This window comes from Centroberyx affinis, unplaced genomic scaffold (assembly GCF_046629955.1).
Source record: "Centroberyx affinis isolate AG114_WGS23_722 - 3 ecotype Tasmania unplaced genomic scaffold, CSIRO-AGI_Caff_v1 ptg005064l_1, whole genome shotgun sequence".
In the NCBI taxonomy this organism is placed as follows: Eukaryota; Metazoa; Chordata; class Actinopteri; order Beryciformes; family Berycidae; genus Centroberyx; species Centroberyx affinis.
Genome location: NW_027282498.1, coordinates 55,001 through 65,681, shown reverse-complemented (window position 1 = coordinate 65,681; position 10,681 = coordinate 55,001). Strand labels below are relative to the sequence as shown.

General features: G+C 47.1%; 1 pseudogene; it reads left to right on the top strand.

The window, feature by feature from the left end:
* The first annotated feature begins 1,736 nt into the window (after window positions 1-1,736).
* The window catches only part of LOC139666614 (kinesin-like protein KIF26A), a 20,328-nt pseudogene continuing 11,383 nt past the window's right edge, over window positions 1,737-10,681 (top strand).

Genomic DNA, 10,681 nt, shown 5'->3' with positions numbered 1-10,681 from the left:
CTGTTTCAAAGTGTTTCAAAGTGTTTCAGGACAGTTTCAGACTGTTTCAGGACTGTTTCAGATTTTTACAGCCTGTTTCAACTGTTTCAGGACTGTTTCGGGCTGTTTCAGACTTTCTCAGGCTGTTTCAGCCTGTTTCAAACTGTTTCAGCCTGTTTCAGCTGTTTCAGCCTGTTTTCAGACTGTTTCAGACTAGTAGTAGCAGTAGCAGTATTTAGTAGAACACAGCAGAGTGTCTCTTGGTCTAAATGCTGTTCAGATGCTTCCTCACCCTGAAAATAATACATTTCTAGGGTAAACACTGAATACTTGTAGTTTTTCAAATTTTTGGTAAGAAAACGGTCAAATTTTAAGATTCTGAACATCAGCTCAAACCCCAGAGAAACACATCAGTGAAGCCTGGCTCTGACCTGTGGTCAGACAGACAGAGACGAGCTGACTGTCATCCTGATGCAGAGGCCGTGAACTTCTGACCGCAGAGAGAGAGAGAGAGAGAGAGAGAGGAGAGAGAGAGAGAGAGAGAGAGAGGGAGAGAGAGAGAGAGAGAGAGACAGAGAGAGAGACAGAGTTTAACATCCAGCTGATCTGACGTCAGCTGACAGATCTTGACTTTTGTCACTAACTAGGTTTAACTGCTGTCAAGTTTACTTTATTTCTCTCTCTCTCTCTCTCTCTCTCTCTCTCTCTCTCTCTCTCTCTCTCTCTGTCTCTCTCTCTCTCTCTCTCTCTCTCTCTCTCTCTCTCAATCAATTCAATTTCAATTCAGTATACTTTATTGGCATGAATGTCAGATGAGCAAAAAGGTGCCAAAGCGTCAAGGATAATATAATTCAATAATGAGATGGAAAAAAAAAAATATATATATATATACAATTCATTAAATAAAATAAAATAAATAAATAAAAACAACCAAGAAATGGCAGAAAATAGTAGACACGTTTTGTGTTTGTTCGCACGTGTGTGTGTGTGTGTGTGTGTATCATAGGTCTACTGTATATAAAAGCAATTAATGTTTGTTTAGGATTTATAAAGAAACAATTAACAGCAATATATTAATAATAAAAAAAAACACAAGAAGTGAAGTAAAATCTCTCTCTCTCTCTCTCTCCCTCTCCTCTCTCTCTCTCTCTCTCTCTCTCTCTCCCTCTCCCTCTCCCTCTCTCTCTCTCTCTCTCTCTCTCTCTCTCTCTCTCTCTCTCTCTCCCTCTCTCTCCCTCTCTCTCCTCTCTCTCTCTCTCCGTCTCTCTCTCTCTCTGTCTCTCTCTCTCTCTCCCCTCTCTCTCTCTCTCTCTCTCTGTCTCTCTCTCTCTCTCTCCCTCTCTCTCGCTCTCTGTCTCTCTCTCTCCCCCCCTCTCTCTCCCTCTCTCTCCCTCTCCCTCTCCCTCTCTCTCTCTGTCTCTCTCTCTCTCTCTCTCTCTCTCTCTCTCTCTCTCTCTCTCCCTCTCTCTCTCCCTCTCCCTCTCTCTCTCCCTCTCTCTCTCTCTCTCTCTCTCCCTCTCTCTCTCTCCCTCTCTCTCTCTCTCTCTCTCTCCCTCTCTCTCCCTCTCTCTCTCCCTCTCTCTCTCCCTCTCTCTCTCTCTCGCTCTCTGTCTCTCTCCCCCCCCTCCCTCTCTCTCTCTCTCTCTCTCTCTCTCTCTCCCTCTCTCTCTCTCTCTCTCCCTCTCTCTCTCTCTCTCCCTCTCTCTCCCTCTCTCTCTCCCTCTCTCTCCCTCTCTCTCTCTCTCTCTCTCTCTCAGTGTCTGGGGCTCGGAGTCGTCTCCACCTCCTGGACCTGGGGAGTTGTGAGACGGATGTGAGTCGGAGCAGAGAAGGGGGCGGAGCTCAGTGTCTCTCTCTGTCGGCTCTGGGAAACGTCGTCCTCGCCCTCGCCAACGGAGCCAAGCACGTCCCCTACAGGTACAAACCTCACACACTCCACTTATTCTCTCTTGTCTCCAAACTTGTCAAGATTATTTTAGGATGTTTTTAGTGAATAATAACCGCTTTCAACAAATGAGACTTTTTCCCAGGAGAATGTCAGATCAGCTGTCCGGCGCGCAAATAAATCCCAAGGCTGTTTCAGGCTGTTTACAGACTGTTTCAGGCCTGTTTTAGGCTGTTTACAGACTGTTTCAGCCTGTTTCAGGACTGTTTCAGGGCTGTTTACAGACTGTTTCAGCCTGTTTCAGACTGCTTCAGGCCTGTTTTAGGCTGTTTACAGACTGTTTCAGCCTGTTTCAGACTGTTTCAGGCTGTTTACAGACTGTTTCAGGCTGTTTCAGACTGCTTCAGGCCTGTTTTAGGCTGTTTACAGACTGTTTCAGCCTGTTTCAGGACTGTTTCAGGCTGTTTCAGACTGCTTCAGGCGGTTTCAGACTGTTTCAGCCTGTTTCAGCCTGTTTCAAACTGTTTAAAACTGTTTAAAACTGTTTCAGGACTGTTTCAGTCTGTTTCAGACTGTTTCAGGACTGTTTCAGACTGTTTACAGACTGTTTCCAGCCTGTTTATAGACTGTTTCAGGGCTGTTTCAGGCTGTTTACAGACTGTTTACAGACTGTTTCAGACTTTTTCAGCCTGTTTCAGCCTGGTTTTTTTTCCAGTCTGTTTCAAACTGTTTCAGGACTGTTTCAGGCTGTTTCAGACTGTTTCAGGCTGTTTCAGGACTGTTTCAGACTAGTAGTAGCAGTAGCAGTAAAGACATATGAGCCAGGCAGAAATAATTTAAACATATTTTAATGCGTTTTCACTTCTCTAAAATGGGTGATTAGACTGATGAATAAATCACTTTGCTCGTCTGTCTGTCTTTACCTCCTGGCTCTGTGCCTCCGCTTCTGTTCATTCTCCAACTTCTGTCTGGTTCTGTGTTTTGACCTCTTTAATCTCTCTGCGTCTGCTTCGCCGCCTCATTGTGAAATCGATGGAGGCCATTAGGCGGTTCGGATGAGGCGGAGGAGGCGGGCGAAGCACCAACATGGGAATATGCTGATAATTTTTTGGGTCAGGAGGAGGCTGGATCTGGGCTCTGTTGTTGTGGAGGTGGATGGCTAAAAAGGGAAAATAGGAAGATTTTTCCACAAGGCGTAGAGGAGATTTATTTATACGCAGTACAGTAGGGCAAGCTTAATGTGCTTGGTCTTTTCAAAGCCAGGATTTCATGGACATCTCACCCATGTTTCTGGCTACAGATTGCATGTGGCACGGAGTTGAAAGTGGGACTCCATTAATGTGAAATGAGATATCATTCCTATTCCTTTTCTCCTGTCTTCTCTTCGCCCAACTGTTGGGAACAGTAATGAATGGTTTCTGTGATCCTGCGGGGGTTTGGAGGAGTATGGTGCGTCTCTGGTCTTTTTTCGGCTAACGAGGGGTTTCTTGATGTATTATTCAGGGACAGCAAGCTCACCATGCTGCTGAGCGAATCCCTGGGCAACATCAACTGCCGAACCACCATGATCGCCCACATCTCCGACTCGCCGGCCAACTACATGGAGACGCTGACCACGGTGCAGCTGGCTCCCGCATCCACCGCATGAGGAAGAAGAAGGCCAAGGTAGAGGTTTTTTTTTTAATTAGCCTTTATTTTTCCAGGTTCACTGCAGTGAAAAATTCTGCCAACGGAGCAAAATAAGTCCACTAGTTCATTTTCATTTTAATTTCATTTTAATTTTCTAGAAACAAGTGACAAAATCCTGAAACAAGGCAGAATAAAACAGATTTCTCCTAGTATCAAGAAAATTATATCAAGAAATTCTTCAAAAAACTTGATTTGTATTGGAAACAAGGGAAATCATCTCACCCCACTGGGAGATTTTTTTTTGTGTATGTGTGTGTGAGTACACACTTACTAACACACATACAATTCATATGGGTTTAAATTTGTTAGTCAAGATTAAATCTCAGAGGTTTTGAAGTTGCTTAAATGGTTCTAGGGGAGTCATTTTGATTCAGAAATTGTATACCTGATTTCCCAGGGGTGATGATAGCACACAGGGTATAAACAATTCAATCTATAATGTAAATCTGTATTATTTTCAAGTGAGGGAGTCCTCCAGTCATAATTCAGTGAGTTTTTTGTAGCGTGATATGACATATAATCAATATGACGGTTCCTAAGGGAGAATGGAGCCTCTGCAGTGAGATGAGATCGGCTTTCACCCTCATTAGGCAGATTGACAGCCTGTATTTGTATTTTATAGATCAGAAAAAACATATGGAAATGTAAGTTACAAGCTTGTACATCTCATTGACATTAATTTTAATGTAGCCTGCAGCGTGCACTTTTAACCTTAGACCGTATCGACACAGGATTCTCCACAAATTGATTTGCCTTTGAATTGATCAGTGTGTGGTTCAGCTGTTGAATGGTTTCCTTCAGTATGTTTCTCCTGTGCTCTCTCTCTCTGGCAGTACGCCTCCAGCTCATCTGGAGGGGAGAGTTCCTGTGAGGAAGGCCGATCCACCGCCCTCCGCACCTTCGACCCTTCCACCCTCGGACCGTCGCCCTCGACCCCGACACGCCGCTCTTGCTGTCCAGCGATCCCGACTACTCCTCCAGCAGCGAACACTCGTGCGACACCGTCATCTACATCGGACCCGGAGGGGCGGCCGTTTCGGACCGAGAACTGAGCGACAACGAGGGACCGCCCGCCTTCGTTCCCATCATCCCCTCCCTGAACAGAAAGCGGGTCAAAGACACGCCGAGGTCGGACGGGGATCACTTTAAATGCAACACGTTTGCAGAGCTGCAGGAGAGGCTGGACTGCATCGACGGCAGCGAGGGTCCGGCCGCCTTCACTGCAGAGGGCAAAGCAGCACAAGCAGCAGCTCCCAGGACCCAAAGTGGAGCTACTAAACCTACAGAGGCAACATCTCCACCTAAACCTGACAAGAACTCTGCTCAGAAGTTCTCAGAAAGCACAGTGGCCGCCCACACAAGTAAACCTGATCAGGAACTTTCCAATCTTCCTCAGCGGCGTCCCGGACAGTTCTAAAACGGACTAGTGCAGACGGGGAGAAGATTTTAGCCACTCCTAGTCAGCCATGTGTGGTGAAGCCCAGCAGGCCTTTTCCCCAGGACTCAGAGCCGGTGGTGCGAGAGAAGGTCTACCTGAAAGGAACCGCACCCAAGCCTCTGCCTCGCCCTCCTTACCGAGGCCGTCCAGGACCTCCCAGCCTGCTGAGGTTCTTGGTAGGGCGCCGCCTGTGGGGATGAGTCAGCAAGCACTGAGGCAAGGCCAAGCACTGGGGACCCCTAGCATGGAAAGGGCCCATCACATGAGCAGAAGCCCCATGGAGGTCAGCCACCTCCGGGCGGCTCTGTTAGGAAGGTGCCTCGACAGGGATTTCCTCAGAACTACTGTTACGCTCCAGCAGCCTGTGGAGCTGAACGGGGAAGACGAACTAGTGTTTACCGTAGTGGAGGAGCTTCCCCTCGGCCTCGTCCCGGACAACGGCCGACCCTCCAGCATCCTCAGCTTCAACAGTGACTGCTCTCTGCAGGCTTTAGCCTCAGGCTCTCGCCCTGTTAGCATTATCAGTAGTATAAACGACGAGTATGATGCTTACACATCCCAACAAGGAGCCACAGGGATTAGCTCCGATGTCGCCACAACCTCACAGGAAGCACTGTTTACCCAACATGGCAGTAAACAATCCACTATTGGCTCATGGCCAAGTGAAGCGAGTGTGAATTTGGTTGAAAGTGAAGGTGCCCATTCAACAGGTAGACTCTTACTGAGGGCTAAATGCATGGCACCAGAGAACATTTCCATGCTGTCCTCGCCAAGTATATTTCATAGAGAGCCGTTTCTGCAGCACGGTGCCAAGAGCTCACTGAACGACAGCGGTGTCTGTTTCTCAGAGCTGGACAGCGACCCTGCCACCCCAAACAAACCCTCCTTTACCAAGTGCCCTCTCTCCCCTGACTCAACCAAAGCCTCCCTCAAAGGTGCCAAAGTTAGAGCCAGCACTCTGAACACCTCAGCACCGTCCCAGATCCTCCATCACGCCGCCCATTCCAGTCTTCCCAGGAAAACCAAGCCTACCTCATCCGCTGCTCTGGGCTGCAGCAAACAGGAAGGCAGACAAGATGAACTTTGGCTTCAGGGGAGCGGTTACTCCGATCCGAGAGAGGTTGAGTTTCCCTCTGCAGGTAGGCCACCAAGAAGTGGCGCGAGCAGCGTTCCCTCCAGGAAGCCAGGAGGAAACAGTAACAGCGTACCTCGGCCACCAAAGGCACAAGTGTCCTCTTCAGCTCAGAGGGTGGTGGACGGCTGTGAGAGATCCAGCAGCAGGAGAGGAGATACTCTTATCAAGATGCCACGACTCACACGAGGAGCTACGACTCTGGGAACCATTTCTGTCCCTCACAGTTCCTCTGAGTCAAAATGGGGCCATGATGGCACTTCGGGAACAGGTAGTCTGAGGTTTGCATCCTTGGGAAAAAAGTCGAACGGACAGAAAAGCAGCATGATCCCCAAGTCTGGATCTGGAAGCATCTCTCCCCCTGCTCCGCCTGTCAGGCAGTCGAGCCTGGATCAAAAAACAAGGATTGTGTTATCTCCAAGTGCCTTAAAAACAAGCAGCGATATTGGAAAGTCTTCATTCCCTAAAATGTCGGCCTCAGAGGAAGAATTCACCATCAGGCTCCGAGCGGATTCATTTAGTTACAAGACGTCCAGTTTAAAAACCGAACATGGTTCTGCCAGGACGTCATCGAGCCTAAAGACACGAGGAGCCAAAGCGGATTCTTCTAGGTACTATGGGAGTCTGATGTCTCTAGAGAGGAGTGACAGCCTAACCTCAGTCGGGTCCAAACCCGGACTGTCCAGGGAGAACAGCGGTGCTAGCCTGGGAGGTAACAGCAAATCCACCAGATCAGTGCCAAGACTTGGGGTTCCAGCCTCCGCCCCCACACCTGCTTCTTCCTCCCAATTTTCTCCTGGTATCTTTGCAACAACAAGCAAACTGGGGCAGGTCAAAGGTAGCAGCGGTTCTCGGGCCGCGGTTTCTGGTGGGTCGAAGGCTCGAACCCTGTCCGCCAGCAGTTCCAAGAGCCTGAGCTCCTCACCAAAATCTCTTGATAACGCAGCCGGACGCAACACCGGCCTACCTCCGACCGGTAAGTCCCCAGCTCGGTCCGGGACGGGAGCCAAGCCCGGAAGAGGCACCATCATGGGCACGAAGCAGGCCATCAGCCGGGCCGCTAACAGCCGGGTGAGCGAGCTCGCCGCGGGGAGCCAGAGGAAGCAGCTCAGCAGGGGGTCGGGGATCACAGGAAACGACGGGGCGAGCGCGAGCGGGTCGCCGGCCAACGCGGCGCTGCCGTCACCTTACAGCAAGATCACGGCGCCTCGGAGGCCGCAGCGCTACAGCAGCGGACACGGCAGCGACAACAGCAGCATCCTCAGCGGGGAGTTACCGCCCGCCATGGGACGCACCGCCCTGTTTTACCACAGCGGGGGAAGCAGCGGGTACGAGAGTATGATCCGAGACAGCGAGACCACCGGCAGTGCCTCGTCAGCCCACGACTCCATGAGCGAGAGTGGAGTGTCCTCGTCCAATCGGAGCAGAGTTTCCAAATCGCCCAAGAAGAGAGGGAACGGTGAGTCTGGGTTACAGAGATAGAAAGAGTTTGATAGACTCTGAATCATTTTATTCGTGAAGTACAATAAATGTACAGCAAGTATTAAAGTAAAAGTAGTGGTTTGGTCCCTCTGACTGATATTTTATTCTATATGACATCATTAGATTATTAATACTGAAGCATCAGTGTGTAAGCAGCATGTTACTGTTGTAGCTGCTGGAGGTGGAGCTAGTTTGAACTACTTTATATACAGTTAGCTAGTTTAATCCAGTGGTTCCCAACCTAGGGGTTGGGCCCCTCCAAAGGGTCACCGGATAAATCTGAGGGGTCGTGAGATGATTAATGGGAGAGGAACGAAGAAAAAACAAAGTTCTGAAACACAAATCTGTTTTCAGTTTTTGGACTTTTTCTCTAATCTTTGATTTTTGCTGAAATATTGGATCATTTGAACATTTATTGAAATGAAACCATGAGAGGTTTAGAGGGAAAAATCACTATTTGGTGGAGCTGTTAACAACTCATAGACATCTGAAATGTGACCCGACTACACACTGCTTTTTGTAAGGCGTCAAAAGCCAAAAAGTTGGAAACCACTGGTTTCATCTTTAACAATATGTTGTATTTTAAAAGCTTGTTATATTATCCATTGTGTCAAATCTCCATCTGAAAAGGAACTAAAGCTGTCAAATAAATGTAGTGGAGTAGAAAGTACAATATTTCCCTCTGAAATGTAGTGGAGTGGAAGTATAAAGTAGCATCAAATGGAAATACTCAAGTAAAGTACAAGTATCTCAAAATTGTACTTAAGTACAGTACTTGAGTAAATGTACTTAGTTACTTTCCACCACTGGTGAAGAGACATTGGTAACTAACATATTAGTACTTACTGACACATGGTACAGAACAACAGGAGCTCGCATAGAGTGCAAAGGGACCATACATTTATCACAATTCTCAAAAAGCACCAGTATTACTTCTTCCTCTTCCTCAATTATTTCTAGAATGACGTTTTATGTCAGAAGGCTCCAAGTTAATGGGAAAAGTTTAATGTTAAGAAATATTCAACAGCTATTTCTCAATGTATAGATTCAGGGTGACAGCAGAAGAGAATTCGAGAACTCTTCTCCTTGAGGCAATATCGAGAAATTTACATATTTATGGCTTCTACCAAAATGTTCTCCTATCCATCAGAACGTACAATGGGATGAAACCGGGTGTTCAGTGCGGCACTTTCATGAATGCTGAACACATCCCAAAGTACTACAGGTATTTTCTCTACCTGCAGCTATCAAAGGCTCCAACTATCGTCCTCCCTGCTATTTCAATGCATGAATTTATCTCTCAACCTAGCATTAGCGTGAATCCGTATCCGTGCAGAGTATCCGGGATGACATCACGGTGTATTCAGCCGCCGCGTGCGTTTACATCCGCGTTGAGCCGGGTGTGATTCATGTGTCTGTACAGATGGGTCACGCAGCCTGATGCATATGGAATCGGCTCTCATGTGATCTCGCTGCTATCAGTCTGCCGATCTTGGCTCGTTTCTGCCTCATGAATATTTCACGAAGCCGCGGCGTGAGCCAGGAGGTTCCTGGTGTACATATCCAACTCCAATTATCACCCCCCACCCCCTCCACCCCCCCAACACACACACACACACACACACAAACACCACCACCCCCCCACTACACACCACTCCAAAGCACACACACACACCCACTCGCTCAGAAACACATTTTATTCCTCCGCAGTCTGTCGCTATTTTTGAGTCTTCACTTATGACTCATTTTTATAGAATTTCTTTTAATAACATCTAATGACGTATTTTTTATTTTCTGATTTGTTGGGTTTTTAGTCTTTATAATCATTTCTGCTCATTTTTGTTATGTTCCCCATTTATTTATTTTTACCATTGCCATTGGATATTGGAGTTTTTTATAGCTTGAGTATTGTTTTTACATATTATTGTTTCTTGTTGAGGACATTTTGCTCTTGCTTTGGAGAGAGCTATAAATTAACATCTGTTTTCGATTTTTAAATTGAAATATCTGAGCTTTCAACATCCATGATGTCCCTCCATGATGTTTTTCTAGACCCACTTTCTGTACAAACCAGAAGATTTTCAAAATCATGCAAGGAAACAGTAGTTATTATTAGATTTACCTCTTTAAATGAACGGCCTTCTCTTACACCCCGAAATCCACTGTCTTTTCTACACTGTCTTTTCTACTCTTTTTTTTAAGTATTTTTATTCCTATTTTTTGGATGTATGCATAATCAACTCTAATCATCACCCTCCACCTCCCCCCCCCCACACACACACACTGTCTTGATGTTGGACTCCCTCTCCCACCAGGTTTCCAGCGGCGCCGGCTGATCCCCGCTCCCCTGCCGGACTCTTCCTCTCTGGGCAGGAAGGCGGGGGGGCAGTGGGTGGACCTGCCCCCCCTGGGCGGCTCGCTGAAGGAGCCCTTCGAGATCAAGGTGTACGAGATCGACGATGTGGAGCGACTGCAGAGGAGGAGGGAGGCGGCGACGGGGTCAGAGGTCAGAGACACTTCCACCTGCCCAGCTGTGGGAAACCAACACCAGGCTTACCAGTTTGTTTTAACTTTTCACCAACATGGCTGACGTTCTTCAGCAGGTTATAGATCAGGGGCCGGATTCACCAATATGTTCTTAAAATAGATCTTAAGAAATTACATGAGAGGAAATTTTAGGAAGTTCTTAAGAAGACTCTTAAGGGCAATTCCTCAATATTTTCTTAGTAACAGTCTCATTTCTTACAAATTTCTTTCATTTTCCAACTTAAGAACTTCTCAAAATAGGGCCTGAATTCATTCTGGTTAATAAACTTTAGGCCACTGATGCTAGGAGACTAGGCTAGGAGGCTAGGAGACAAGGCTAGGAGGCTAGGAGACAAGGCTAGGAGACAACCCAAAGTGCTTCCATCTACAAATCAATTGGGGAAAAACCTATTTAGAGCAACTAGAGCAAAGATTGAAACATTGGTTGCTGTTGGTAACTGTAAAATTTGCAGCTTATTTCCAACAGACATGAGACAGAGGCCTACCTGGCCCTACACCAAATAAAGCTTTACAATAAATGTTCATCTTA